The sequence below is a fragment of the Rhinopithecus roxellana genome, chromosome 5 (genome assembly GCF_007565055.1).
Source record: "Rhinopithecus roxellana isolate Shanxi Qingling chromosome 5, ASM756505v1, whole genome shotgun sequence".
Taxonomy (NCBI): Eukaryota; Metazoa; Chordata; class Mammalia; order Primates; family Cercopithecidae; genus Rhinopithecus; species Rhinopithecus roxellana.
The window spans coordinates 175295238-175322399 of NC_044553.1; the positions used below are offsets into that span (position 1 = coordinate 175295238).

The 27162-nt window shown below is 42.3% G+C and overlaps 1 protein-coding gene across 8 annotated transcripts in view; it reads left to right on the forward strand.

Moving 5' to 3' along the window:
• The first annotated feature begins 12179 nt into the window (after positions 1–12179).
• Positions 12180–27162, forward strand: part of HERC1 (HECT and RLD domain containing E3 ubiquitin protein ligase family member 1) — a 233966-nt gene continuing 218983 nt past the window's right edge. For all 8 annotated transcript variants that reach the window (XM_030930058.1, XM_030930064.1, XM_030930063.1 and 5 more), the window contains exon 1: positions 12180–12319. The gene's annotated coding sequence lies outside the window, so the exon portion shown is untranslated. The remainder of the gene's footprint in view (positions 12320–27162) is intronic.

Sequence of the window (27162 nt, forward strand, 5' to 3'; positions counted from 1 at the left end):
AAGTGATTCTCCTGCCTCAGCCTCCCGAGTAGCTGGGATTACAGGCACTCACCACCGCATCTGGCTAATGTTTGTATTTGTCAGCAGCATGAAAACAGACTAATACAGTAAAGTGGTAATTTAGTACAGTCAAGGTTTCATCATGTTGGCCAGGCTGGTCTCGAACTCCTTCCTGACCTCAAGCAATCTGCCCACCTCGGCCTCCCAAAGTGCTGGGATTACAGGCACTGTAATCCGTGGGCTACCACGGTCCTGTTTTGGGTGGGCTTTTAAAAAATTAGTTAATTAATTTTTTGATACAGGGGCTTGGTCTGTCTCCCAGGCTGGAGTGCAGTGGCACAATCATGGCCCACTGCAACTTGACCTACTGGGCTCAAGCGATCCTTCCACCTCAGCCTCCCAAGTAGCTGGGACTGGAGGCACATGCCACCATGCCTGGCTAATATTTTATTTTTTGTAGAGACAGGGTCTCACTATGTTGCCCAGGGTGGTCTTAAACTCCTGGGCTGAAGCAATCCTACCACCTCCACCTCCTAAAGTCCTGGGATTACAGGTATGCGGCACTGTGCCCAGCCTGTTTGTTTTGTTTTGTTTTTTGAAATTGTGTTTTATAGTTTTTTTTAATTCTTTTTTTTTTTTTTTTGAGACAGAGTCTCGCTCTGTCACCCAAGCTGGAGTGCAGTAGTGTGACCTCAAGTGCAGAGGAGTGCAGAGGCCGAGGCTCACTGCAAGTTCTGCCTCCCAGGTTCACACCATTATCCTGCCTCAGCCTCCCCAAGTAGCTGGGACTACAGGTACCTGCCACCACGCCCGGCTAATTTTTTGTATTTTTAGTAGAGATGGGGTTTCACTGTGTTAGCCAGGATGGTCTTGATCTCCTGACCTCGTGATCTGCCCACCTCAGCCTCCCAAAGTGCTGGGATTACAGGCGTGAGCCACCATGCCTGGCAAAAAAAAGAATTCTAATGACAACATAAGCCTAGAGCTGCTAGATGCCATGATCCTTCTCTATGCAGACAGAGAGAGAGCTGCTAGGGAATGAAGCCATTCCAAAGGAATGCAGTGCCTGGAGATAGAGTATGATACATAAAGGCTGTGATGATCTTGTTGGTTATCTGCATCCAGCCATTTCTGAAGCTGGATATATCATGGAATTTCCAGTGATGTGAATCAGTAATGTTCCCCCTTTGCAACCAAGAGAGTCCATCTACATATCTGTAGATCCTCATAAGGCTAGTGAATGTTTCTCAAGGAACTGCTGGTTTTGCTGAGTTTTTGGTGATTGCTTTAACTGTCTGCAGTAACGCACATTCACCACCACACACAGGCAGACCTGTTTGTCTTCATTCTCTCAGTGCTCTTGAAAGCTTTATTCCATATTTCACAATGATGGGGGTCATTGTCATTCACTGAGGCTTGGTTCTTTCTGACCTTGTTGGAGGGTCAGCAGGGCTCACTAAGAGAGGGGATAGGAAGAGGTGTTTTCCTCAAGATGAATACAAATCCTGTTACCTGAAACAACTGGCCCCTGTGCTGGGTTAGTGTGAGGCCCAGGGAAAATAAAGTGCAGCTGTATATTTCAGATATCATTGATTCATAATATATTTATCAATTTCCAGGCACTGAACAAGACAGCCCCAGTTTCAGCTCTCAGGGAACTCACAGCAGGGGGTGTGTGTGTATATGTTTGTGAAGATCTATATGGTACAACCTGATGAACTCTCAGAGGCCTACTTCTCTGTAAACAGCTTTGGTTTTATCCATGTCCCTTTTCCAGGTTCTTAAATTTCCATCTTTTGAATTATTTCTTTTTTTTTTTTTTTTTTTTTTTTGAGACGGAGTCTCGCACTGTTGCCCAGGCTGGAGTGCAGTGGCCGGATCTCAGCTCACTGCAAGCTCCGCCTCCCGGGTTCACGCCATTCTCCTGCCTCAGCCTCCCGAGTAGCTGGGACTACAGGCGCCTGCCACCTCGCCCGGCTAGTTTTTTTTTTTTTTTGTATTTTTTAGTAGAGACGGGGTTTCACCATATTAGCCAGGATGGTCTCGATCTCCTGACCTCGTGATCCGCCCGTCTCGGCCTCCCAAAGTGCTGGGATTACAGGCTTGAGCCACCGCGCCCGGCCCTTTTGAATTATTTCTTAATGTTGTTCAGTACTCCCAGGAAGTCCAACTTAGAATGTAAAAATGTGTGAACTAGAGAGAAAGGCACATCAGTTCTTTACAGTGCAATATCACTATGGTGAAGAGCAGAATAGGACAGATACATTTGGATGAGAAGACAGTCCTTGGGGAAAGTCTCCAGACCTGGGCAGCCAGGAGGTGCTGTGTAAGGGGGATGAACACAGGAGAAAGGGTAGGAGAAAGACAGGTTAAGAAGGGCCTATTCTTTCATCAGTTTTCTCAGATTGTGGCAGTACTCATGCCTTGAATATCTCACCCTGGTAAGGAAGTAGGACTTATTTTCTAGTCTAGGCTTTGAAGTGAGACAGACCTGTGTTTGAATCCCAGTCTTGCTACTTACTAGCTGGTGACCTGCAGAAAGTCATTTATATTTTCTTTTTTTTTTTTTTAGAGACAAAGTGTCACTCTGTCACCCAGGCTAGAGTGCAGTGGTGCAATCATAGCTCACTACAGCCTCGAACTCCTGGGCTCAAGCAATCCTCCCGCCTCAGCCTCCCGAGTAGCTGGGACTATAGGTGTGTGCCACCACACTCAGCTAATTTTTAAAATTTTTTGTAAAGTCATTGTCTTGCTATGCTGCCTAGACTGGTCTTGAATTCTTGGCCTCAAGTGATCCCCAGTCCCAGCCCCACAAAGTGCTGGGATTAAAGGCGTGAGCCACTGTGCCCAGCCTCCTTATGATTATCTTTATTATGATTTCTTTTCTCTAGCTTGCTTCATTTTAAGAATACAGTATATAATACACATAACATACAAAATACATATTAATAGACTGTTTAATGTTATTAGTAGAGCTTCTGGTCAACAGTAGGCTATCAGTAGTCAAGTTCTGGGGGAATCAAAAGTTATATATTAATTATTGACTGCATGGGTGGGGTGTGGTTAGTCCCCCAGCCCTTGTATTGTTTAAGGGTCAACTGTGTATAAAGGGCTCAGCACTGAGCCCAAACACAATGGATTTTGCCAATGAGTGTTAGTTCCTGTCCTTGGTTGAATAATCTGAGTTGTTTGACAGCATTCAGGTCAAAGACATGAGAACTTTAAATGGCTCAGCTTTATAGATGGGCATTTTTTGGAAAGTTCTATCGTGCAAGAAAAAAGAACCAAAAACCTAGGCCACTCTCATTTGCTTGACATTCCATTACCACACTTCTCAATTTCCTACTTTCTGTTTATTTTTTAGTAGCTCTCCTCCTGGCTTATTTTAGTCCCTAATAAGTCCTACTCTATCTACCCCCTTCTATGTTAGAGATAAGGAGTCACAGAGTCTAGAGTCCTTTCCTTCCATTTGTTGTTTTTGTTTTTTCAAAGCTTTTGGTTCCCGAAGCAATCAGGAAATGCAGAGAGTGTCCTTTTTTGGACAACAGATCATTAAAAATTATGATGTATTCAGGGCTGGCTGTGCACCAGGCATCGGTCTATGCATCTGTTTTTGTTGTTGTTGTTGTTGTTTTGAGATGGAGTTTCACTATTGCTGCCTAGCCTGGAGTGCAATGGCACGAGCTCAGCTAACTGCAACCTCCACCTCCTGGGTTCAAGTGATTCTTTTGCCTCAGCCTCCTGAGGAGCTGGGATTACAGGCGCCCGCCACCATGCCTGGCTTTTTGTATTTTTAGTAGAGACGGGGTTTCAACATGTTGGCCAGGATGGTCTCAAACTCCTGACCTCAAGTGATCTGCCTGCCTTGGCTTCCCAAAGTCCTGGGATTACAGGTGTGAACCACCACACCCAGCCCAGGCCATGCATCTTACATGGTGATTTTGTTTTTTGAGATGGAGTCTCGCTCTGTCGCCCAGGCTGGAGCGCAGTGGCATGATCTCGGCTCACTACAAGCTCCGCCTCCTGGGTTCACGGCATTCTCCTGCCTCAGCCTCCCGAGTAGCTGGGACTACAGGCGACCGCCACCACGCCCGGCTGATTTTTTATATTTTTAGTAGAGATGGGGTTTCACCATATTAGCCAGGATGGTCTCGATCTCCTGACCTCGTGATCCACCTGCCTCGGCCTCCCAGAGTCTTGGGATTACAGGCGTGAGTCACCAAGCCAGGCCTTGCGTGGGTTTTAATCTTTACAATAACCTTGTGAATGGGGATTATTGTATCAGATTTATAGAGCCTTATAGGTTTGTTTTGAATATTAAATATTTGAAAAGTGCTTAGAACACCAAGACTCAACAGATGTTAGCTATAATTATTACTATTATTTTTCAGTGAGGAAATCAAGGCTCAGGTTGGTTAAGATGTTCACCTAAAGTCATCTGGCTAGATAAGTGATGAAGGATTCCAGGTCCTACTGTCATTAAGCCAGTGTGAGAGATCCACCTAGTTTCACATCTTGACTGAAACGACAAAACATTAATAATTTGAACAATGCCATAAAATATTCAACCTCATTTTAACCTGGTAGTGCAGCAAATGTTACCATAATTTTGGGCCAACATGTTTCCTCACCTGTTGATATGCTTCTTGTAAAGTTGCAATCTTTCAGTCCTTATCAATTCTCCGAACACAGCCTCACAAGACTCTGCTTTCCAGACCCCATCACCCATTTTCTCTTTTACTATGCCCTGCCCCTCCCTTGTGGCCCCTGGGATTGGTCTAAGGCTGAGCACTGATCCAAGCCTGGCCAATTAGCATTCTTCCCACAGGATTTTTTTTCAAACTTAAGAATGTTATTCCCATTCTAGGGGTGGAAACGGTAAGACATAAAGCTAAGGGGTGCCATATATCCAGCTATATGAAGGAAGCCGGTCTATGTTCAGGTAAATTGAAGCCAAGACAGCAAGGTGAGCAAAGAAGCAAGAGAGTTCCTGGCTCCAGAAGTTCCTGAAGCCTTGGCTTTTTGCCCTATCCTAGCTTGACATTTAAACCCTTTTTTGGATCTCTTGAGCTAATTCTTCTTCACTTTTGCCTAAGCAAGTTCAGGTTCGGTTTCTGTCACTTGCAACCAAGCGTTTTGGAAAACATAAGCATCACAGAGCTACAACTAAACTGGACTGCCTGTTGATCCTGAGAACACTTTTGCTTATCCTATTTCTTGTGCCTAGAATGTGCCCTGTTCCCACTGTCCAAATTTAACCACTCAACCCTTAAAAACCCATTTCTAGCTGGGTGCAGTGGCTCACACCTGTAATCCCAGCACTCCAGGAGGCCGAGACAAGTGGATCATTTGAGATCAGGAGCTCAAGACCAGGCTGGCCAACGTGGTGAAACCCCATCCCTAATAAAAATACAAAAAAAATTAGCTGGGCCTGGTGGTGCATTCTCCTGCCTTGGGAGGCTGAGGCAGGAGAATCGCTTGAACTTGGGAGGAGGAGGTTGCAGTGAGTCAAGATCGCGCCACTGCACTCCAGGCTGGGTAACAGAGGGTCCCTGATCCAACCTGCTGTAATTTAACTATACCTCGTCTAAGCCTCCTAGTCCTTTTTTGAAAGGAGAAAAAGGGATACATACCTCTTATTGTGCTCACAACTTTCTAACTTGTGTTATGATTATTTACATATCCTGAGGCTTGACAGAGTGTGGAAAAAAGGTAAAACCATTTATATATGCTTCTTATTATTTTCTTTCCAGAACAAAGATGTGCCTAGTTCATCTTCTCAATGTGCTACCACAGTGTCTGGCATGGATAGCACTCTATAACTGTTAGTGCCCTTCTTCTTACCCTTCTCCCTACGTAGTAGGCTTTTCTCCCTGTAGCTTCATTTTCTTTCCCCAGCATCAACATTCCATTCCCTGCTGCTGAGTGAGAAAATGTTCACCTGTGTCCGCCCCAGGGTATTGTGTTTTGATGAAACAACACTAACTGTTGTAAAAATAATTTATCTAAAAATGGTTATTGCATTGTAGGTCTAAGAAACAGCTAGAAAGGGAAGTCTTTAATACTGTTTAGATGACGGGTTGTCCTAGTGTATGTAATATTTGATTTTAGGATATGGATTTCAAATAGAAACCCTAGAAAGTTTGCATTTAGCAAGAAAGAACTCTGTTTCCAAAAGAACCAACTGCCAATCTTATGATCCTATTTTTAGTATCCTACTTCCCTTCAAACCTCTTCGGCAGATCAATTATCTGTTAGTGAGATAGGAGGCAATGAATGTGTTTTCATATGTAGATACATTTTAACAAAAATTCTAGGCAACTTTTGTGGCTTGGAGGTTGGCGTTTTGAGAATACCTTATTATCAGAATATGTAACTTTTTGTATTTAGCTGTCAGCTACCCTCTCAAATTCTACCACCTGGATGAAATTCTCTCCAGGAGTCTCTTTTGAGTTCTGGGAATATTTATTTTTTTTCTTTACTTTCTTTTACTTTATATCATATTGCTTTTTATCAAACGCTATTTTTTGTGCAAGTCTTTGTCTTCCAGAATTAATTTAGTCTTTAGGTTTCGCCAATTTCAAATTTTACCTATATCACGAGAAAATTGTCATGGTTGTGCTCTGTTTAAAGGATGAGTTATTCAAGAAGACCTACTAAAATACCTATTATAGATCTATAACTATCAAGTTAAAATCTTGCCCTTCTTTGATATCCTGCTTCTCTGGAAAAGCAGCAGCGTACAGTGAACAAGTTTCAGAAGTTGGGCACCTAACTTTATAATTTTGCTCATACAACCAATAGGAAATACAGAGAGACAATCAACTATAAGAATAAAAAGATAGAATTGTTTATTATTTAGCTATCTTTTCATGGATATATATCTCCATCTATAGTTTTCAGACCCCTAAAGGGTATGGACATACTTCATACAGCTTATAGTTCTAGCATAATGTCTTACACATGGTAGGCACTCAATAATTGTGAGAAATGATGGACTGATGCACTCTCTTGGAGTTTCTTTGTAGGGAATATGATTATGAATAAAGTGTTAATAGCTATCTCAAAGCCTTTTGTAAAGAAGCAGAGTACACATGCTCCTCCACATACCATGGGGTTATGTCCCAATAAATCCATCATAAGTCAAGTCAGGCCAGGTGTGGTGGATCATGCTTGTGATCCCAGCATTTTGGAAGGCTGAGGCGGGAGGACTGCTTGAGTTCAAGAATTCAAGACCATCCTGGACAACATAGCAGACCTCATCTCTACTAAAAAAAAAAAAAAAAAGAAAGAAAAAAATTAGCTGGGTGTGATGGCATGTGCCTGTAGTCCCAGCTACTTGGGAGGCTGAGTGGGAGGATTGCTTGAGCCTGGGAGGTAAAGGCTTCAGTGAGCTGTGAGTGCAACAACAATAACAACAAAAGTCTGTCTCAACAACAACAAAAAAAGTCAAAAATGCATTTAATAGAATTAACCTATTGAACATCATAGCTTAACCCACCCTAATTTAAAGTGCTGACAACACTTACATTAGCCTATAGCTGGACAAAATCATCTGGCAAAAGAGGACACTGTAGTGTTGGTGACTGTGTGGCTGACTGGGAGCTGCAGCTTGCTGCCACTGCCCAAGACTGTAGGAGAATATCCATATTGCCCGGGAAAAGATAAAAATTCAAAATTTGAAGTACAGTTTCTACTGAATGCATATTGCTTTCACACCATCGTAAGGCTGAAAAATCAGAAGTCAGGGACCATCTGTAAAAATAAACCATAAATGAAAATAAGGTATGTGTTATCATATTTTGGAAATGCCTCTTAGGCTCTGATCTGCAATATTACCTGGATCAGAAAGACTGGCTGAAGGGAACTATTGGGCACCAAGTATGTGAGGTGGAATGAATTCTTCTTCTGGTGTTTAAACACAAGCTGTAACAGTAAAATATTTCTAATTAAGATACCACTGATTTTTCTCTCCATTAATTTCATCTTTCTTCAAAGCTAATGGATGTATATAATGACTCCACATCAAAGACTCTTTTCTAAATGGTTTAGGAGATATGAGTTTTATTAGAACCTAAGGAGAATTCATAGCCCACAACAGAGCAATTTGTTGAAGTTATTTTGGAATTGATTTAGGAATCGCTCTTCATGAAATGTGCCGAATCTTCATTACGGATACTTTTTTTTTTTTTTTTGAGACAGAATCTCACTCTGTCACCCAAGCTGGAGTTCAGTGGTGTGATTTCCGCTCACTGCAACCTTGGCCTCCCAGGTTCAAGCGATTCTCCCTGCCTCAGCCTCCTGAGTACCTGGGATTACAGGTGCCCACCACCACACCCAGCTAAATTTTGTATTTTTAAAAATAGAGATGGGGTTTTGCCCTGTTGGCCAGACTGGTCTTGAACTCCTGATCTCAGGTAATCTGCCCGCCTCAGCCTCCCAAAGTGCTGGGATTACAGGCGTGAGCCACCAAGCCTGGCCCATTACGTATGTTTTCTAAACCTCTTCCAAAAAAGCTTTCAGCTCGTTTTGCACTTCTTCTGGTTTGCTTGCTCCCTCCCACTGTACCTTTATCACTTGCACTCTCCTCTTGTGATATTATAATGATCTATTTTCTTCCCTCTCTCCTCCCATTAGACCATAAGCTCCTTGAGGGCAGGTATTTAAGCTTGTTCAATAGCATATTTAGTGCCTTGCACAATGCCTGACTTATGATAGGCATTCCACAAAGATCTGTTAAATGAATGAATCAATGAATAATCATATCTCACAGTTAAACAGTGCTACAAATATGGTTATAAGGTACTTCCCTATGTTATTTGACTCCCATGATACTCTCTGGCAGGCAGTGGGTTTTATTATCACCGCTGTTTACAGATGTGAGACTAGGCTCAGAAAGACTGTGTGTGTAATGAGAGGGCAACTAGGCTGCAATTTCTGGAGCTACCAGAACTCATGTCCATGGATTCCTGCTCTGGAGTTCTTTTCTGTTTTCAGAGTGATTTGTTTCCTGAGCCAAGTGCCAAGGGCAACACAAACTTACTCCCAGTGTCCGTTTACCCCTGCTGCTCTGCCTCCACACTTCACTGCTCTGCTGGATTTCTTCACTTCCAACTAAGCCCTTTAGGAGCTGCACATTTCCCATATGCAGATGAAAGATGAAAACTATGTATTCTACGTTGATTCTCCAGTTCCTTTGCCTGGGACCTCCCAGCTGTGGTGTGGCACTGTGAAATATGAGGCATGAAGTGGGGGTGACAATGTGTGAGGGGAGGAAGATGTGGCTGACTGGTATGGCCAAAGTGTGCTGCTCAGAAGGCTATCAGACCAAGGGCTTGTGATGCTGAGGACTTGGCTGTGGCTCTGAATCCCTCTATCCAACATTTTTCTTTAGGGAAATCTGAATAAAATGAACTGGTGGAGTTGGGAGAATAATGCTGACAACAAGGTTCTAGGATATGCTGATTTGAGTATGAAACAGTGTTTTGGCACAGTGTGGTGGCTCATGCCTGTAATCCCAGCACTTTGGGAGGCTGAGGCAGGCAGATCATTTGAGGTCAGGAGTTCAAGAGCAGCCTGGGCAACATGGTGAAACACTGTCTCTACTAAAAATACAAAAAAATTAGCCGGGCGTGGTGGAGCACACCTGTAATCCCAGCTACTTGGAAGACTGAGGCAGGAGGATCGCTTGAACCCGGGAGACAGAGGTTGCAGTGAGCCAAGATCATGCCACTGCACTCCATCCTGAGCAGCAGAGTGAGACTCCGCCTCAAAAAGAAAAAAGAAAGAAACAGTGTTTTGGGAAAAAGTGGTGTGGTCAAGGTGATGGTGGCTAGTAGTTAGGGCTCACTTGCTGACACTAACAGTATTTGCTAATTGTATGCAACTGAACACAATTGTATTCAATTCTCTTTTACACACAGCTCTGAGGGTGGAAGCTAAGGAGAGGGTAAAACAGGGAGTCTCTTGATTGGTCTTATAAAGTAAGCAGTCCTTTTCTTGAAATAGAATGGGCAAAACCAGGCCAGGCACGGTGGCTCACGCCTGTAATCCCAGCACTTTGGGAGGCCGAGGCGGGAGGGTCACGAGCTCAGGAGTTCGAGACCAGCCTGGCCAACATGGTGAAACCCCGCCTCTACTAAAAATGCAAAAATTAGCCGGGCATGGTGACACACGACTGTAATCCCAGCTACTTGGGAGGCTGAGGCAGGAGAATCGCTTAAATCTGCGAGGCGGAGGTTGCAGTGAGCCAAGATGTGCCACTGCACTCCAGCTTGGCCAACAAGAGCAAAACTCCGTCTCAAAAAAAAAAAAAAAAAAAAAAAAAAAAAAAAAAGAATGGGCAAAACCAGTAGAGTTTTACAAATTCAAGAAAAACAGAATGTCATGATATCTGTGAGTGGCATAGATGAGTACATTAATGAGTTAAAAGGAGGACAAGGAGTGCAGTGGCGCGATCTCGGTTCACTGCAAGCTCCGCCTCCAGGTTCACGCCATTCTCCTGCCTCAGCCTCCCAAGTACCTGGGACTACAGGCGCCCGCCGCCACGCTGGGCTAATTTTTTGCATTTTTAGTAGAGACGGGGTTTCACTGTGTTAGACAGGATGGTCTCGATCTCCTGACCTCGTGATCCGCCCGCCTCGGCCTCCCAAAGTGCTGGGATTACAGGCGTGAGCCACCGCGCCCGGCCAGCTTGTTGCTTTTGAGTGAGCTTCACACACAATACCCAGATTATAAAGCACTAGCAACAATGACATCACTCCTCATGTAGCTACTCCTTTACATCGTTTACCAGAAATAGATGCACATTTTATACATAGAAACTTAAAAGCTACACACGTAAGACCCACCATTTAATGAGTACTTAATATGTGCCGTATGTGAGCTTTACATATATTTACTTCTCAGAGGAAGTTTGTTATAAGAACTGGTATAATAAATTGACGCATAAGGAACTGAGGTTCAGAGAGGTCAAGCAACTTGCCCAAGGTCACACACCTGGGATAAGTTGGATTCCAGAATTCCCACCAGTGTCTGACAGTGAAGCACATGGCTCCTAACTCTTGGACTAAACTGCCTCATGTGACACACAAACATGTATCTAATTTAACAATGGGCAAGTACTCCCTCGTCTGTCTATACCGTAATTTCTTACATTAGTGACACAATCATGGCTCGTATGTTTGTGTGATTCTTCTACGCCTCCAATTAGATGGCAAACTTCTGGAAGGCACAGGCCAACTCTATTTTTTGTCCCCACGTCATCGGTCAGTTACACATAATTGGTGCTCGTTAGAATATTTGGAAGGAAAGACACCATGAAGGTGGCTGGAAAGGCGGAAGTCCAGGAGCAAAACCAGGTAGAAAGAGGAAGATGGAGATGGGGTATTCACTCAACAATTTAATGTCCAGTTGGACCTACGTTAGGCACTGGCGATACGGTGAGGACTCAGCCAGTCCGTGTCCTTCCCCTCATGGGGTTTCACTGTGGAGGTCGAGGTCATGATCAAGGATGTAAGTCACCCAAAGGACACTTTACTCAGTGTTCCCAAGCAGAAAAGAAAACCTAGGAGCCAGGTCCTGGCATCTGCAGGGTTCTCGCAGTCCCGTAAGGCGCAAAGACATGAACAAAGTGGAAGAGTAGGTCAAGTGAAACGCTTTTATGTGACTGAAGCTGGCCGGCCCTCCGCTGCGATGGGAGATAAAGAGCGTGGGGCCGGGGTGCGCGGCGGAGATAAAGGGGTGTGGCCCTGGCCCTGCCGCCGGCCGTACCACGTGTTCCCGAGCCGCGCCCGGCGGGGGAGTCTTCCCCGCCCACCACGAGGAAAACGGGGCGCACCGCATGGCCCCCCCCACTCCTCACCACCCTTTGTGAAACGCCCCCAATTGTGCTTCATCTGCGGAGTCAGGTCCCCGCAGGCAGTCGGGGCTGCCCGGATTCCGCGAGGGCTGAAAGGTGAGGGCCGCGCGGTGGCAAAGTGCCCCCAGCACCTAGCTTGGCTCCCCTAGCGCCCAAATCCCCTTCCCTCTTCGCTCAACACCCAGCTCCACCTGAGCAGCGTTCCTCTCCGCTCCCCTTTCACCTCCCGCGCTGGGCCTGCTGGGCGGGGCGAGGGCTCCCGGCTGCGCGAGAGTTCCGCTCAAATCTCGCGAGACTCGCCTGCTGCCGCTGCTGCTGCCGCCTCTTACGTCTTTCCCTTTGACAAGTCGCTGCTGCTGCAGCAGCAAAAATAAAGGACGCGACCGCCGCAGCTTCTGCCGAGCCGGGCTCGAGTCGCCGGAGCCGCGCCCCACCCCGCCAGCTCCAGAGCCGCATACGGTAACGCATCATCTTCTGTCCTCCTGGTCCTGTGTATGTGTGTGTACTTTGCCGGCCGCGCAGGGCCGGCCGGGGCCGTTTCGGTACTGCCGCCGAGCGGTGCTGCTGGGGTCCCGGGTGGACGGTAGGCGAGCTGGGGGAGCCCTCTCGGCGCGGCGCGGCCCTCCCGGGTCACCGGCTCTAGAGGCCTCCTGCCGCTCGGGCGTCTCCGAGCAGCGTAGAAGCCGAAGCGCCGGCGGAGAGGGCCGAGGGACCCGCCCCTCCAGAAGCTTACAGTGTCTTTGCTTTGGCCCCACGGTGGTCGCGTCTCTTTCTGCCTCATTCCTTTATCCGCTGACCAGCTCCCCTGCTTCGGCTGGGGCTCGGTCCGAGGGCGGCGGCCGACTCCCTCTCAGGGTCCGGGGAGAGCCGCGACCCCGGTGTCCCCAGGCGCCGGCCGCCTTTAGCGGGGTGGAGGCCGGGACGACGTGTCTTCCTCCTCTCCTCTGCCTTTGGGTGGGGGCAGCTCATCATCTGCTAAACCTTTCTCCAAATCTCCCGCCCCGATAAAACAACAAATTATAAAGCCTTTGCAACCGGGAGGCGAGGCGAGGCGGGGCGCATTGTTTAGTCTTCAGCGTGAGATGAGGATGATGATGGTGATGACAGGAGCTACCTCGGGGAACATGGTGAAGTCTGTTCTGTGATGGGAGGCAGGTTACTGGGAGACACGAGGAAAACAGGAGCTTGTACCACCTTTCCCAGGAGGTTATGTAAAAGACATGTTATCTTAGAGAGCTGTGAAACACAGGGACAGATTTGTTTTAGTTTAAGAAATGTCTATAATACTTAGAATATAGAGATAATCAAATGATAGGAATAACAAATCTGGACAAACTAACCCATGTTTGTAATTACATCTCCAGAGGTGGCATTTCATGGTTAACATTTTGGTGTATTTCCTAACAGACACTTTTTTTTTTTTTTTTTTAAATCCTTGCTTGGGACTTCCTCATTCTATATATGTTCCAAAAATGATTTGTTTTATTTGAATCAGTTCTCTGGACTGCTTGATTAAAACTGGCTACTTGTTCATTATCACTGGCTGAACTCTGCCATCACTATCTTTTTCACTGGGCCCTTTTCCAAAATGATTGTTAGCTAAGTGGTTTGAAAAACCAAACGTTAAAACATTGTTTATTTGGATCTAGTACATATGTATGTATTATATTTTTACAATGCTGCTAGTGGTGGTTGCTCAAAATGGGGCAGTATTTGTAGAAGGCGAAGAAACTATGATTATTCATAGTGGGAAGAAATCTATTTACCTCAAGGTTTTATGAAATTGATTTCTACTGGATATTTTTAGACCAAAATTGTTCTGTGACATTGTTTGTTTCATAGTGCCTGTTGTGATTAATGTGGGATGAGTATGTCCCTTTAATATATGTGTTTCCAAAGCCTGTGTTTATACAAGCAAAACTGAGTGTCCTAGGTGCCTGTCTTATGCATTAATGTACATATACATATATATACACATACACAGACACATATACATATGTATTATGCACCTATACACATTTATATATCTTGGAAGTGAGTTAAGATGTATTGCTATATTATTTGAGAAAAGATAGCATTAGGTAGGGCAAAGAACAGTCATAATATTTCCCCCAAATCACATGACAAGATTGTACGGCAGAATGAGATATCTAGGGAGGTTGGAAATCTGGAGCCTTTTAAAAATAGGATAGTCATCTCCGGTTGTTGTTATTGGAATGGATTAAATGGCCTATTAAGGCCTCTTGTAATTCTAAACTTTTATGAATTTTGCTTTCCCGAAGGTTCTTATCATTTTGCTTCTTAAATTTCCAGTCATGCTGTTTACATGTGACACATCCATTCATTTGCTGGTCATGTATTCCATTTCCAGTGCAGGCACCCTGATGGTGCATGGAAGAGAAAGCAAATGTAAATGCGTCACTTAATCTGCTTATTAATGTAAACATCTCTTGAAAATCTCACTTAATTTAAAGGAATTTTGGAGGATGTGTTGTTGATTGGACTGGATTGGTTAGTAGAGGGTGCAAATAATAAATAGTAATACAATTCCAATGTCCCAAGCATTTTTCCCCCCAAAAAGTCATACTAAATACTCACTAATATTTGAAATAGAAAAAGAAAAAAGGGCTGGATGTATTGAAGGAGCTGATCTTTTAAAATTCAGATTTTCAGATTTTAAAATGATGATAATGATGACATTGTGGCTTGGAGAGTGAGACGTTTGTGTTAGGATAAAAACAAACTTGTGAAACAAAACTTGAATGTTATAGTTGGATAACTGTATAATAACAATATACTATAATCTGTTGAAGGTGTTTTTTAAAACTGTAAGTAGAACTTTTGGCCAGGCAAAGTAGCTCACGCCTGTAATCCCAGCACTTTGGGAGGCCGTGGTGGGAGGATGGCTTGAGCCCAGGAGATCAAGATCAGTCTGGACAACCCGGTGAAACCCTGTCTCTATGGTAAATACAAAAATTTGCTGGGCATGGTGGTGCATACCTGCAGTTCCCGCTATTAGGGAGGCTGAGATGGGAAGATCAATTGAGCCTGGGAGGTTGAGGCTGCTGTGAGCTGTGATTGCACCACAGTACTCCAGCCTGGGAGACAGAGTGAGACTCTATCTCAAAAAAAAAAAACCCAACCAAACAAGGAAACAAACAAAAAAACCAACAACAAAACTCTACACAACTTCAGCTTAACATACGCATAAAATACATTGTTATGAGCACATATTGCAGATTATCATGATGTTGAAAACATAAAAAGTTGGTCAAATCATTTACAAAGAAATTTGCAAAGCCAGTAAAGTCACATCTGTTAGCATTTTCTTTAACTACAAAAAGTGAAAAAGAGCATAAAGTAGTTATTTACTTACTAGATGCCAGATCCGATTTTTATGTTAGTTTATTCTTTTTTTTTTTTTTTTTGTTTGAGACGGAGTCTCGCTCTGTCACTCGTGCTGGAGTGCAGTGGCCGGATCTCAGCTCACTGCAAGCTCCGTCTCCCGGGTTTATGCCATTCTCCTGCCTCAGGCTCCGGAGTAGCTGGGACTACAGGCGCCCACCACCTCAACCGGCTAGTTTTTTGTATTTTTAGTAGAGACGGGGTTTCACAGTATTAGCCAGGATGGTCTCGATCTCCTGACCTCGTGATCCGCCCATCTCGGCCTCCCAAAGTGCTGGGATTACAGGCTTGAGCCACCGCGCCCGGCCGATTTTAGTTTGTTCTGATGTCTCCTACTGGGCTCTCTAAATTAATGGGACTTAAATTTCAGATGAGATCCTTGAGCAAGAAGATGTGACAGTTGTGTCAGATGACTGGTTGATGGATTTTATTTATTTTTAATGGTTTATTTAGAAATAATGTTAGACTTACAGAAAAGTTGCAGAGATAGTACAGAGTTCTTACATTCTCTTCACCAAGCACCCCCTAATGTTAACAACTTACATGTAACCATAGTACAATGATCAAAACCAGGAAGTTGGCATTGGTGTAATTCTATTAACTAGACTGTAGATTTTACTTAATTTCACTGGTTTTTCCCATTAATGCCTTTTGTTGTTGTTGTTCTAGGATCTAATCTAGGTTCCCACGTTGCATTCAGTTGTTGTGTCTTCATCTTCTCCAGTCTCTGACAGTTCCTCAGTTTTTGTTTTTCACGACCTTCACATTTTTGATGAGTACTGTTATTTTGTAGAACTTCTTTCATTTTGGGTTTGTCTGATGTTTTTTTCTCATGATTTGATTGAGGTTAAGCGTGTTTTGCAAGAAAACTACAGAAGTGATGTTGTGTCCTCAGTGCATCGTGTTAGGGGGTACATGGTGTTGACATGTATTTTTGCTAGTGATATTTTAACTTTGAACCCTTAGCGGTATTCTTCATGGTAAAGTTACTATTCTTCCCTTTATTGTTCATACATATCTTGGGGGAGATACTTTGAGACTGTGGATATACAGTTTCTCCTCAAACTTTCTCCCATTGATTTTTAACATCCATTGGTAGATCTTGTCAGCAACAGTTATTACTGTGGTGTTTGGCTAATTATGATTTTGTATTTCCCTCATTCCTTCTGCATTTATTAATTGGAATTCTTCTGTAAGGGAGAGATGTCCCCTTTCCCTCACTTATTTATTCAATTATTTGTTTATATTAGTGTCTTCTTATGGATCTCTATTTTCTGTGGGTTATAATCCAGTACTATCATTATTTATTTTGTTGTTCGAATTGTTCCAGCTTTGGCCATTGGAAGCTCTTTCAGGTTGGCCTCTACCCTTTTTCAAGCACTTCCTTATATTCTGGGGCCATAGGCTATTCTTTTTATTTTTCCTTGTACCAGTCCTGGAGTCGACTACTTCTCCAAGGAGTTCTGGTTCCTTTTATTGGGGAGTAGTATTTAAAATCAAAATCTGTATACTCATTATGTTTAGTGGAGTTTTATTGCTCTTAGGACTTCAATTGACAGAACTAGGAAATATATCAGTATATTATATATATTTTTGTATATATATAATATGTGCATACATATATTTTATGTATATATGTATAAACATATATGTGCGCGCACACACACACATAATGATATTTCTTTCTTTTTGAGACAGGGCCTCGCTCTGTCACCCAGGCTGGAGTGCCGTGGCGTGATCATAGCTTACTGCAGCCTTGAACTCCTGGGCTTACGCCGTCCTTCCACCTCAGTCTCCCAAGTAGTTGGGACTACAGACATGCCCCCACCATGCCCCGCTGATTATTTTTTAAAAATTTTTAGTGGAGACGAGGTCCTGTTATTTTGCCTATGCTGGCCTTGAGCTCCTGACTTCAAGTGATCCTCCCGCCTTGGCCTCTCAGAGTGTTGGGATTCCATGAGTGAGCCACAGTACCCTGCCTTTATTTCTATATATGTTTAAAACCGTGGGTTCATATTGACACCTATTCTAATCCAATACCACAAAGTTCATCCTAACCTTCTCCCATTCCTTATTTGTAACTTCCGTCTCTGTCACAAAACTGGCTTTCATGATCTAGAGTAGACTCACTAATTTGTTGACTTCTGGAATACACATGAAGTGGTTACAGATTGCTAACCTGTACCCTAGTGAAAAACATGTTTACTAATTAGAGTATTTGTATGTAGTTATTTTTGTCTTTAGCCTTATAGTGTCTAGTCAAAATAGTTTTCCAAAGGTACTTAGATTAGTTATTTTCTTTCCCATTCCCTTTAGTTTAGTTAATCTTATTCATCCCTAATGCATTAGGTTCATTTGTTATTGTTACTATTCCATTTTGGGTTCCCTCCAACCCTAGATGATTTTAATTATTAATACTTTTTGGCATACGAAACATTACGGTTACTAAACACTGCTACTACTAAACACTACTATATAAAAAGGTGTGGTGGGCTGGGTGCAGTGACTCATGCCTGTAATCCCAGCACTTTGGGAGGCCGAGGCGGGCGGATCACCTGAGGTTGGTAGTTCGAGACCAGCTTGGCCAACATGGAGAAACCCCATCTCTACTAAAAATACAAAATTAGCCGGGCGTGGTGGCGCTTGCCTGTAATCCCAGCTACCCGAGAGGCTGAGGCAGGAGAATCGCTTGAACCTGGGAGGCAGAGGTTGCGGTGAGCCAAAATCTCGCCATTGCACTCCAGTCTGGGCAACAAGGGCGAAACTTTGTCTCAAAAAAAAAAAAAAAAAAAAAAAAAAGAAAAAGAAAAGTGTTGTACTAAAAAATGTCACTCTCTCCTTGTTTTTACTATCTCTTTTCATCCCCCCATCTTTGTTTCTACCTCTTATCCATGCCCTGTGGGTACACAGTCTATTTAATTTCTGGTTTGTCCCTTCCTTTATTTCTGTTACACAAATGAAAATATATGTGGGTATTCTCTTATATTCGTTTTCTTCTCATATAGTTTCTTATTGCCGTACAATTGACATACCATACAACTCACCCTTTTAAAGTGTACAATTCAGTGGTTTCTAGTATATTCACAAGATCGTGCAACCATCACAACTACGTAATTCTGAAACACTTTCATCACCCCCAAAAGAAACTCTGTATCCATTAGCAATCACTTCCCAGGTCCTCTTCCCAATCTACATTCTGTCTGTGTGTGTTTGCCTATTCTGAATGTTTTGTGTTAATGGAATCATATAATATGTGGCATTTTGTGCCTGGCGTCTTTCACTTAGCATAATTTTGTCAAGGTTTGTCAATGTTGTAGCATGTATCATTACTTCATTCCTTTTGATAACTGAATGTTACTTCATTGTATGAATGTACTACATTATGTTTTCTACTTATTAGCTGTTACGGGACATTTGGTTTTCTACTTATTAGCTGTTATGAATAATGCTGTTTTGTACATTCATGTACAATTTTTTGTGTGGACATATATTTTTAATTCTCAAGGGTATATATACCTAGGAGTGGAATTGCTGAGTCATATGATTACTCTATGTTTAACTTTTTGAGCAACTGCTAGATTGTTTTCCTAGTCCCTTCTTTTTTATGCGAAGAGTATATTACACTCTTTTGCACTTTTCTTTTTTCACTCAATAGTATATCCTGGAAATTACTCCAAATCAGTTCATTCTTTTGAAGAGATATTCCTTTCATTTTCTTTGCATTTTTTTTTTTTTGACACAGTCTCACTCTGTTGCCCAGGCTGAAGTGCAGTGGTACAATCATGGCTCAAACTGCGGCCTTAATCCCCTGGGCTTAAGCGATCCTCCTGCCTCAGCCACCCAAGTAGCTGGGACTACAAGTATGCACCACTACACCTGGCTAATTTGTTGATTTTTTGAGATGGGGTTTTGTCGTGTTGCCCAGGCTGGTCTCACTGCACCCAGCCTATTCTTTTTTACAGCTGTGACTTGACTGTGTAAATGTTTCTTAACCTCTTCAACCATTCATTTATGTATGGGCATTTTGGTTGTTTCTTATGTAAATAGCCTTGTACATAGTATTTTGGTATTGTTAGAACTGTTTCTTCAAGGTAGATTTCTGTAAGTGTGATTGCTGGTTCAAAAGTTAAGTGCACATGTGGTTTTGTTAGATAGTCCCAAATCCCCAAATTTTCCTTCACAAGTGTACCAATTTGCATTCTCACCAGTAATGTGTGAAAGCACCAACAGAATATGTTGTCATACTATATATATATATATATATATATATGTTTAACCAGAGATAAGTGATTCAAAAAATAGTAGTCATTCTGGTGACCCCTTGTGGATGGGCGCTTAATGCTTGTAGATGATTGGTTCTTATAGCTTGAAAATGAAATACATTGTCCACTAATACTGCATTCATACATGTAGCTTATTATGTGCAGGTGAAGTCCGTTAGTTCTGGCCTAGTCAGGATTGCTCATCTTAACATTTTGCATTTAATGGAAGTGCTACATTGAATCATAGTACCTGTGCTCTAAAATACTTGTGGAGTTTAACAAAGGATAACTGAAATTCTAAGAATATTTATTCCTCTAGAATATGTGATACGGTAGTTATTGGTTCACATTGTACATAGTTATTTTGAACAGTGCATACAGTACATATTGATACCCATGGTATGGTAGTTATTTGGACCATTAATGGCAGTATCTTGGAACCTGTCATAGTTCCATAAGGAAGGAGGGCAGTTGTAATGAAAATTAAACTGCAAGTTTAAAGTTCTGGGTTAGGGCAATCCTATTAGATTTTAGTGGTGCCAAAAAACTAAGACAACATGAAGAAATCCCCATCTTTTAGGGTAACAAGTGCTGCCCAGCAAGACTGGAAATTTAGGTTCATTCCCAGAAAGAGCACTGCTCCAGGTGGTTGGAACACATTAATTGAAAATCAAAGATTCTGGCACTTGACGAGTTTATATTCCATTCATTTTCTTTTAAAAAAATTATTTTTTAAAAATAATAAATAAAAAATAAAAAATTTATTTTTTTAGGCCGGGCATGGTGGCTCAAACCTGTAATCCCAGCACTTTGGGAGGCCGAGACGGGCTGATCACGAGGTCAGGAGATCGAGACCATCCTGGCGAACACGGTGAAACCCCCGTCTCTACTAAAAAATACAAAAAAAAAACTAGCCGGGCGAGGTAGCTGTAGTCCCAGCTACTCTGGAGGCTGAGGCAGGAGAATGGCGTAAACCCGGGAGGCGGAGCTTGCAGTGAGTTGAGATATGGCCACTGCACTCCAGCCTGGGCAACACAGCCAGACTCCATCTCAAAAAAAAAAAAAATTTAATTTTTTAAAATACATAAAATCATAATAAAAAATAAATAAATAAATAAATAATTATTACAGGCGTGGTGGCTCACACCTGTAATCCCAGCACTTTGGGAGGCTGAGGTGGGTGGATCACCTGAGGTCAGGAGTTCAAGACCAGCCTGGCCAACGTGGTGAAACCCTGTCTCTACTAAAAAAAAACAAAAATTAACCGAGCATGGTGGCAGATGCCTGTAATCCCAGCTATTTGAGAGGCTGAGGCAGGAGAATCACTTGAACCCAGGAGGTAGAGGGTGCAGTGAGCTGAGACGCCCCATTATACTCAGCCTGGGCGACAAGAGCGAGACTCTGTTTCAAAAATATATATATATATATATATTATTTTTCTTTTTTTTTTTAAAGTGGTTTTCTAATGAACTGATGTTCCCAGGAAAATAGATGCTGAGTGCTGATTGTGAATGGAACCAGTAAAGGCCTGGGATAGTCTTAAAGTACAATCACCTTTGCTGCTATAAAAACTTCAAATAATACTTCATTTTACTGATTACAAGATAAGCCCACAAAAAGTCACAGGATGGTAACATATTGTTCACCAGTCTCTTTTCTCTCATTTTGTTTGTTTATTTCAGGCTTACTTACTTATTTATTGTATAAATTTAATGTGTACACATGATGTTTTGATATCCATAGTGAAATGATTGCTATATGTAAACAATTTAACATACCCATCATCTCACATAGTTACTTTTTTTGTATGCTAGGAACATTTAAAATCTACTTTTAGAAAATTTCTAGTATATAATATGCTAACATTAGTTATAGTGCTCATAGTATATTTATTTTTTTGAGACAAAGTCTTGCTCTGTCACCCAGGCTGGGGTGCAGTGGCATGATCTTTGTTCACGGTAACCTCCACCTTGGGTTCAGGTGATTCTCATGCCTCAGCCATAGGAGTGGCTGGGTGTGCACTGCCACACCTAGCTAATTTTTTGTATTTTTAATGAGCCGGGGTTTTGCCAGGTTGGCCAGGCTGCTCTCGAACTCCCAGCCTCAGGTGATCTCCCTGCCACAGCCTCCCACAGTGCTGGAATTGATTACAGGCTTTAGCCACCACACCCAGCCCTCATGCTATACTTTAGATCTCTAGATTTATTCATCCTATATTACTCCAACTTTGTTCCCTTGACCTACTTCTCCCCCACTCTCCCAGCCACAGTTCTAGTCTCTGTTTCTGTGTATTGACTTTGTTTTTTTTTTTTTTTTTTTTTTTTTTTAAGATTCCACGTATAGAAAAGGTGATTTAGTTTTTTTGTTTTTTTTCCCCCCTATGTCTGGCTTATGTCACTTAACACAATGTCCTCCAGGTTCATTTGTTTTGTTGTAAATGGCAAGATCTCCTTTTTGAAAGCTGAATAATATTCCAGAGTGTGTTTGTATCACAATTTCTTTATCGAGCCATCCACTGATAGACGTGTAGGTTGGTTCCATATCTCAGCTAGTGTGAATAATGCTGCAGTGAACATGGGAGTGCATATCTCTCTCTGAGGTGCTGCTTTTATTTTTTTTGGGTTAAAACACAGAAGAGAGATTGCTAGATCATATGGTTGTTTTCTTTTTAATTTTTTTTGTGTTTTGAGATGAAGTCTCGCTGTGCCGCCCAGACTGGAGTGCAGTGGCATGATCTCAGCTCGCTGCAACCTCTGCCTCCCGTGTTCAAGTGATTCTCCTGCCTCGGCCTCCTGAGTAGCTGGGACTACAGGCACCTGCTACCACGCCTAGCTAATTTTTTGGTATTTTTAGTAGAGATGGGGTTACCGTGTTAGCCAGGATGGTCTCTATCTGCTGACCTTGTGATCCGCCCGCCTCGGCCTCCCAAAGTGCTGGGATTATAGGCGTGAGCGACTGCGCCCGGCCCTTTTTAATTTTTTGAGAAACCTACATACTGTTTTCCATAATGGCTGTTCCAATTTACATTTCCACCAACAGCGTTCAAGTTTTTCCTTTTCTCCACTCCCTGATCAACACTTACCTCTTGTCTCTTTGATAATCGCCATCCTCACAGGTGTGAGGTGATACCGTATTGTGGTTTTGATTTGTGTTTCCCTGATGATTAGTGATGTTGAGCCATTTTTATGTCCTATTTGGAGAAATATATATTCAAGTCATTTGCCCATTTTAAAAGCAGGTTATTCATTTTTGTTTTTTGCTATTGAGTTGTGTGAGTTCCTTACATATTTTGAATATTAACCCTGTATCAGATACATAGTTTGCAAATACTTTCTCCAAATCCATAGGCTACGTTTTCATTTTGTTAATTGTTCTTTTGCTGTGCAGAAATCTCTCTCATTTTAAATGATTCCTAATAGTAGTAATGGAATAATAATAATGGATTAATGGTAGTATAGTATAGTTTTTTTCAACTGTGTTTCATAACAGAATCAAACCCAAATGTCCAAAGACATTTGGACATTTGTTATATGTAAAGAATTATCTTCTCTCCAATGTAGGATGGCACTAGTTATGTACCATCCTTGTGAGAATTGAGAAAGTATCCACTCCGACCATTGTTAATGTTCTGAGGTTCAGATAACAAACCCCAGTTGAGAAAGGTCATGGGCATTGTCGTCAGTTAGATCTGTTCTTTCCCCTACCTGCTTCTTTCTTCTGCCAGTTAGCAGAATGATGTTAGGCAAGTCTTAATCTCTTTTTTTTTTTTTTTGAGACAGAGTCTGGCTCTGTCGCCCAGGCTGGAGTGCGGTGGCCGGATCTCAGCTCACTGCAAGCTCCACCTCCCGGGTTTATGCCATTCTCCTGCCTCAGCCTCCCAAGTAGCTGGGACTACAGGCGCCCGCCTCGTCGCCCGGCTAGTTTTTTGTAGTTTTTAGTAGAGATGGGGTTTCACCGTATTAGCCAGGATGGTCTCGATCTTCTGACCTCGTGATCCGCCCGTCTCGGCCTCCCAAAGTGCTGGGATTACAGGCTTGAGCCACCGCGCCTGGCGCAAGTCTTAATCTCTTAACTTCAGTTTTCTGATCTATAAAATGGTAATAATTATAGTTGCTACATCATAGGGCTGATGTGAGGATGAAATAAACAAAATCTTCTACATCTATATTTATTTAGTTCTATGGCTTTAAATACTATCTGTATGCCTATTGACTCACATTGATATCTTTAGCCTGAACCCCCCTCCCCAATATTGAGTGTCATAGTTCATCAGATTGTTCTCACTTATAAGTGGGAGATAATGATGAGAAAATGTGGACACATAGAGGTGAGCAACAGTTACTGGGGCCTGTTGGAGAGTGGAGAATGGGAGGAGGGAGGGGATCAGGAAAAATAACTAATGGATACTAGGCTTAATACCTGGGTGATGAAATAATCTGTACAACAAACCCATGACATGAGTTTACTTATATAACAAACTGTCTAATAGACATCTCAAACTAAATTTATACAACACAGAAGGTATGATTCCTATTCTCATTATTTCCTCTGAATCTGCTCTTGGTATTAGTAAATGGCAGGACCATTCAACTAGTTGCTCAGGCCGGAATCCTAAGTGATCTATGATTCTTCTTTTTTCTTTGTACCCTTTAACCAGTCTATTAACAAATCGTCTTGGCTCTATTTTCTGAATACATTTCTAATCTGACCACATTTTGTCATCTCTGCCTTGTTATGCTGGTTTAAACCACCACCATCTCCTGTGTGGGTAATTATAATAGTCTCTTATCTGATTTCGTTGTTTTCTCACTTGACCTCTTATAGGCTATTTTCTACTTCATAACTAGAATGACCTTTTCAAATGTTAATCACTCCTTTACTTAATGCTTTAGATGACTTCTAAATTAAATTATTATTATTATTTTAAAATAATTTTTTTTTTGAGACAGAGTCTTGCTCTGTTGACCAGGCTGGAGTGCAGTGGCATGATCTCAGCTCACTGCAACTCTGCCTCCCGGATTCAAGTGATTATCCTGCCTCAGCCTCCTGAGTAGCTGGGATTACAGGCACACGCTACCACGCCTGGCTAATTTTTGTCTTTTTAGTAGAGACGGAGTTTCACCATGTTGGTCAGGCTGGTCTCGAACTCCTGGCCTTGAGTGATCTGCCTGCCTCGGCCTCCCAAAGTGTTGGGATTACAGGCGTGAGCCACCGCGCCTGGCTATTTTAAAATAATTTAAAATACAGTTATTTTAAATTAAAAGAACAGCCAAATTCCTAGCCATGGCCTGCAAGGTCCTACATGATGTAGTCCCTGCTTCCCTCTCCTTGTTTATTCCACTCCTCCTACATTGAACTATCCATATTCCTTGACCGAGCCGGGCACACTCCCAGGTTTTAAAACTTGTTCATCCCTTTCCTCAAGTTTTTGCACTGCTGGTTCACTCACATAATTCAGGCCTCTGTTTAAAGAGAGTGCCTCAGACTTCACCCCTATAGAGAGATCTTCAGTGAATGCAATATAAAACAGTGGTCCCTCCCTACATCCCCTATCTTTCTCGCTTTATTTTTTTGATGGCACTTATGCTTCCTGATACTGAATTACTTGCCTACCTGGTTATTATTTGTCTCCCTCACTAGAATGTAAACTCCATGAAAACAGGAATATTAGATATGTTGTTTATTTCACTGCCTAGAAAAGTCCCCAGCATGTAGTAAACTAAGAGTACAACTCCAGAGTAAAACTGTCTCTAAATTAGATTAACTGATTTTTTTTTTTTTTTTTTGGTGAGACACGGTATCATTCTGTCTCCCAGGCTGGAGTGCAGTGGTGGGATCATGGCTTATTGCAGCCCTGACCTCCCAAGACTCAGGTGATCCTCCCACCTCAGCCTCCCGGGTAGCTGTGACTGCAGGCGTGCACAACCACACCCTGCTGAATTTTTTTTTTTTTTTTTTTTTTTTTTTTTTTTTTTTTTTAGATGGAGTCTCACTCTGTTGCGAGGCTGGAGTGCAGTGGTATGATCTCGGCCTATTGCAACCTCTGTCTTCTTGGTTCAAGTGATTCCCCTTTACATTGTGAAATGTTAGGATTTAGAATTTATAACATTATCAAGAGCATATAATTGTTCATAGAGTGTGCTAATATGTAAAAAAACCCAAAAAACCAAAAACTTGAATTTTTAGCTCTTGTTCTGGTTGCAAGTGTTTAAGCTATTTGGTTGTCCCCTAATGATAATGGTAGTAATGTTAATATAATAGTAATATTTTCTCTTGTTTCTGGTAAGTTATTTTTCCTCACTCTAAACTCCTGATTTAAATCTCTGTTAAGCTGGGCGTGGTGGCATGCCTATAGTCCTAGCTTCTTGGGAGGCCAAGGTCAGAGGTTTGCTTGAGCACAGGAGTTCAACACTAGCCTAGGCAACATAGCCAGACCTCTCAAAAGCAAAAAAAAAGGATAACGTTTCTGTTGCTTTTGATTTTTTTTTTGAGATACATTGTTGTTTTTTTAAAAATGCGGTAGTATTTATGGAAAGCTTTTTTTTTTTTTTTTTTTGAGACGGAGTCTCGCTCTGTCGCCCAGGCTGGAGTGCAGTGGCCGGATCTCAGCTTTGCCGGGTTTACACCATTCTCCTGCCTCAGCCTCCCGAGTAGCTGGGATTACAGGCGCCCGCCACCTCGCCCGGCTAGTTTTTTGTATTTTTTTTTAGTAGAGACGGGGTTTCACTGTGTTCGCCAGGATGGTCTCGATCTCCTGACCTTGTGATCCGCCCGTCTCGGCCTCCCAAAGTGCTGGGATTACAGGCTTGAGCCACCGCGCCCGGCCTATGGAAAGCTTTTTAAAGTTTTGCGGTATTTTAGTCACTATACCATAAAACTCTTCAGTCATGGCCACTTTTATGTGATATAATTCAAAGTAAGCAGCCTTGATAACTGATAGCATTGGAAATAAGTAGTTAACCTAATTTAGAACTAGGAAGATTATATTTCAGTGTTAATATAATTTAGAAGCATCATGGGCCATTATCTTATTTATGAGGTATCATTGAACTTTCATATATAACCAAGTATTCAGTCATGTATAATGAAATTTAGTCAGTAATATGATCATAGTATCTGCTTTCTCAAAATTTGCTCGTTCTTTTGGAAAGAATGAGGGATGGAGAATGATGGAAAGATTTATGTAATTTAATGATGGTGGTGTGGTGGAAGAGTAGACAGACGCACATATAAAGAAATAACACTAGCACATACTGAACATTTACTGTGCAGTCACTGTTCTAAGCAGTTTCATGTATTTTTTATTTTTAAATTGGCAGATAAAATTGTATGTATTTCTTGTGTGCTGCATGAAGTTTTGAAGTATATATACATTGCAGAATGACTAAATCTAGCTAATTTACATATACATTACTTCATTTAGTCATCATTTTTGTGGTGAGAACACTTAACATCCACTCTCTTAGCGTTTTTCCATGTATTATTTAACCCACGTTTAAACTTATGAGCTAAAACTTTATTTGCAGATAAGGAATTTAAAGCACAGAGAGGTTAAGTAACTTGCCTAAGCTCATACTCACCTAGGAAGTGATGCAGACTGGATGAGAATTCAGAAATGAAAAAGTGTTGGTGGAG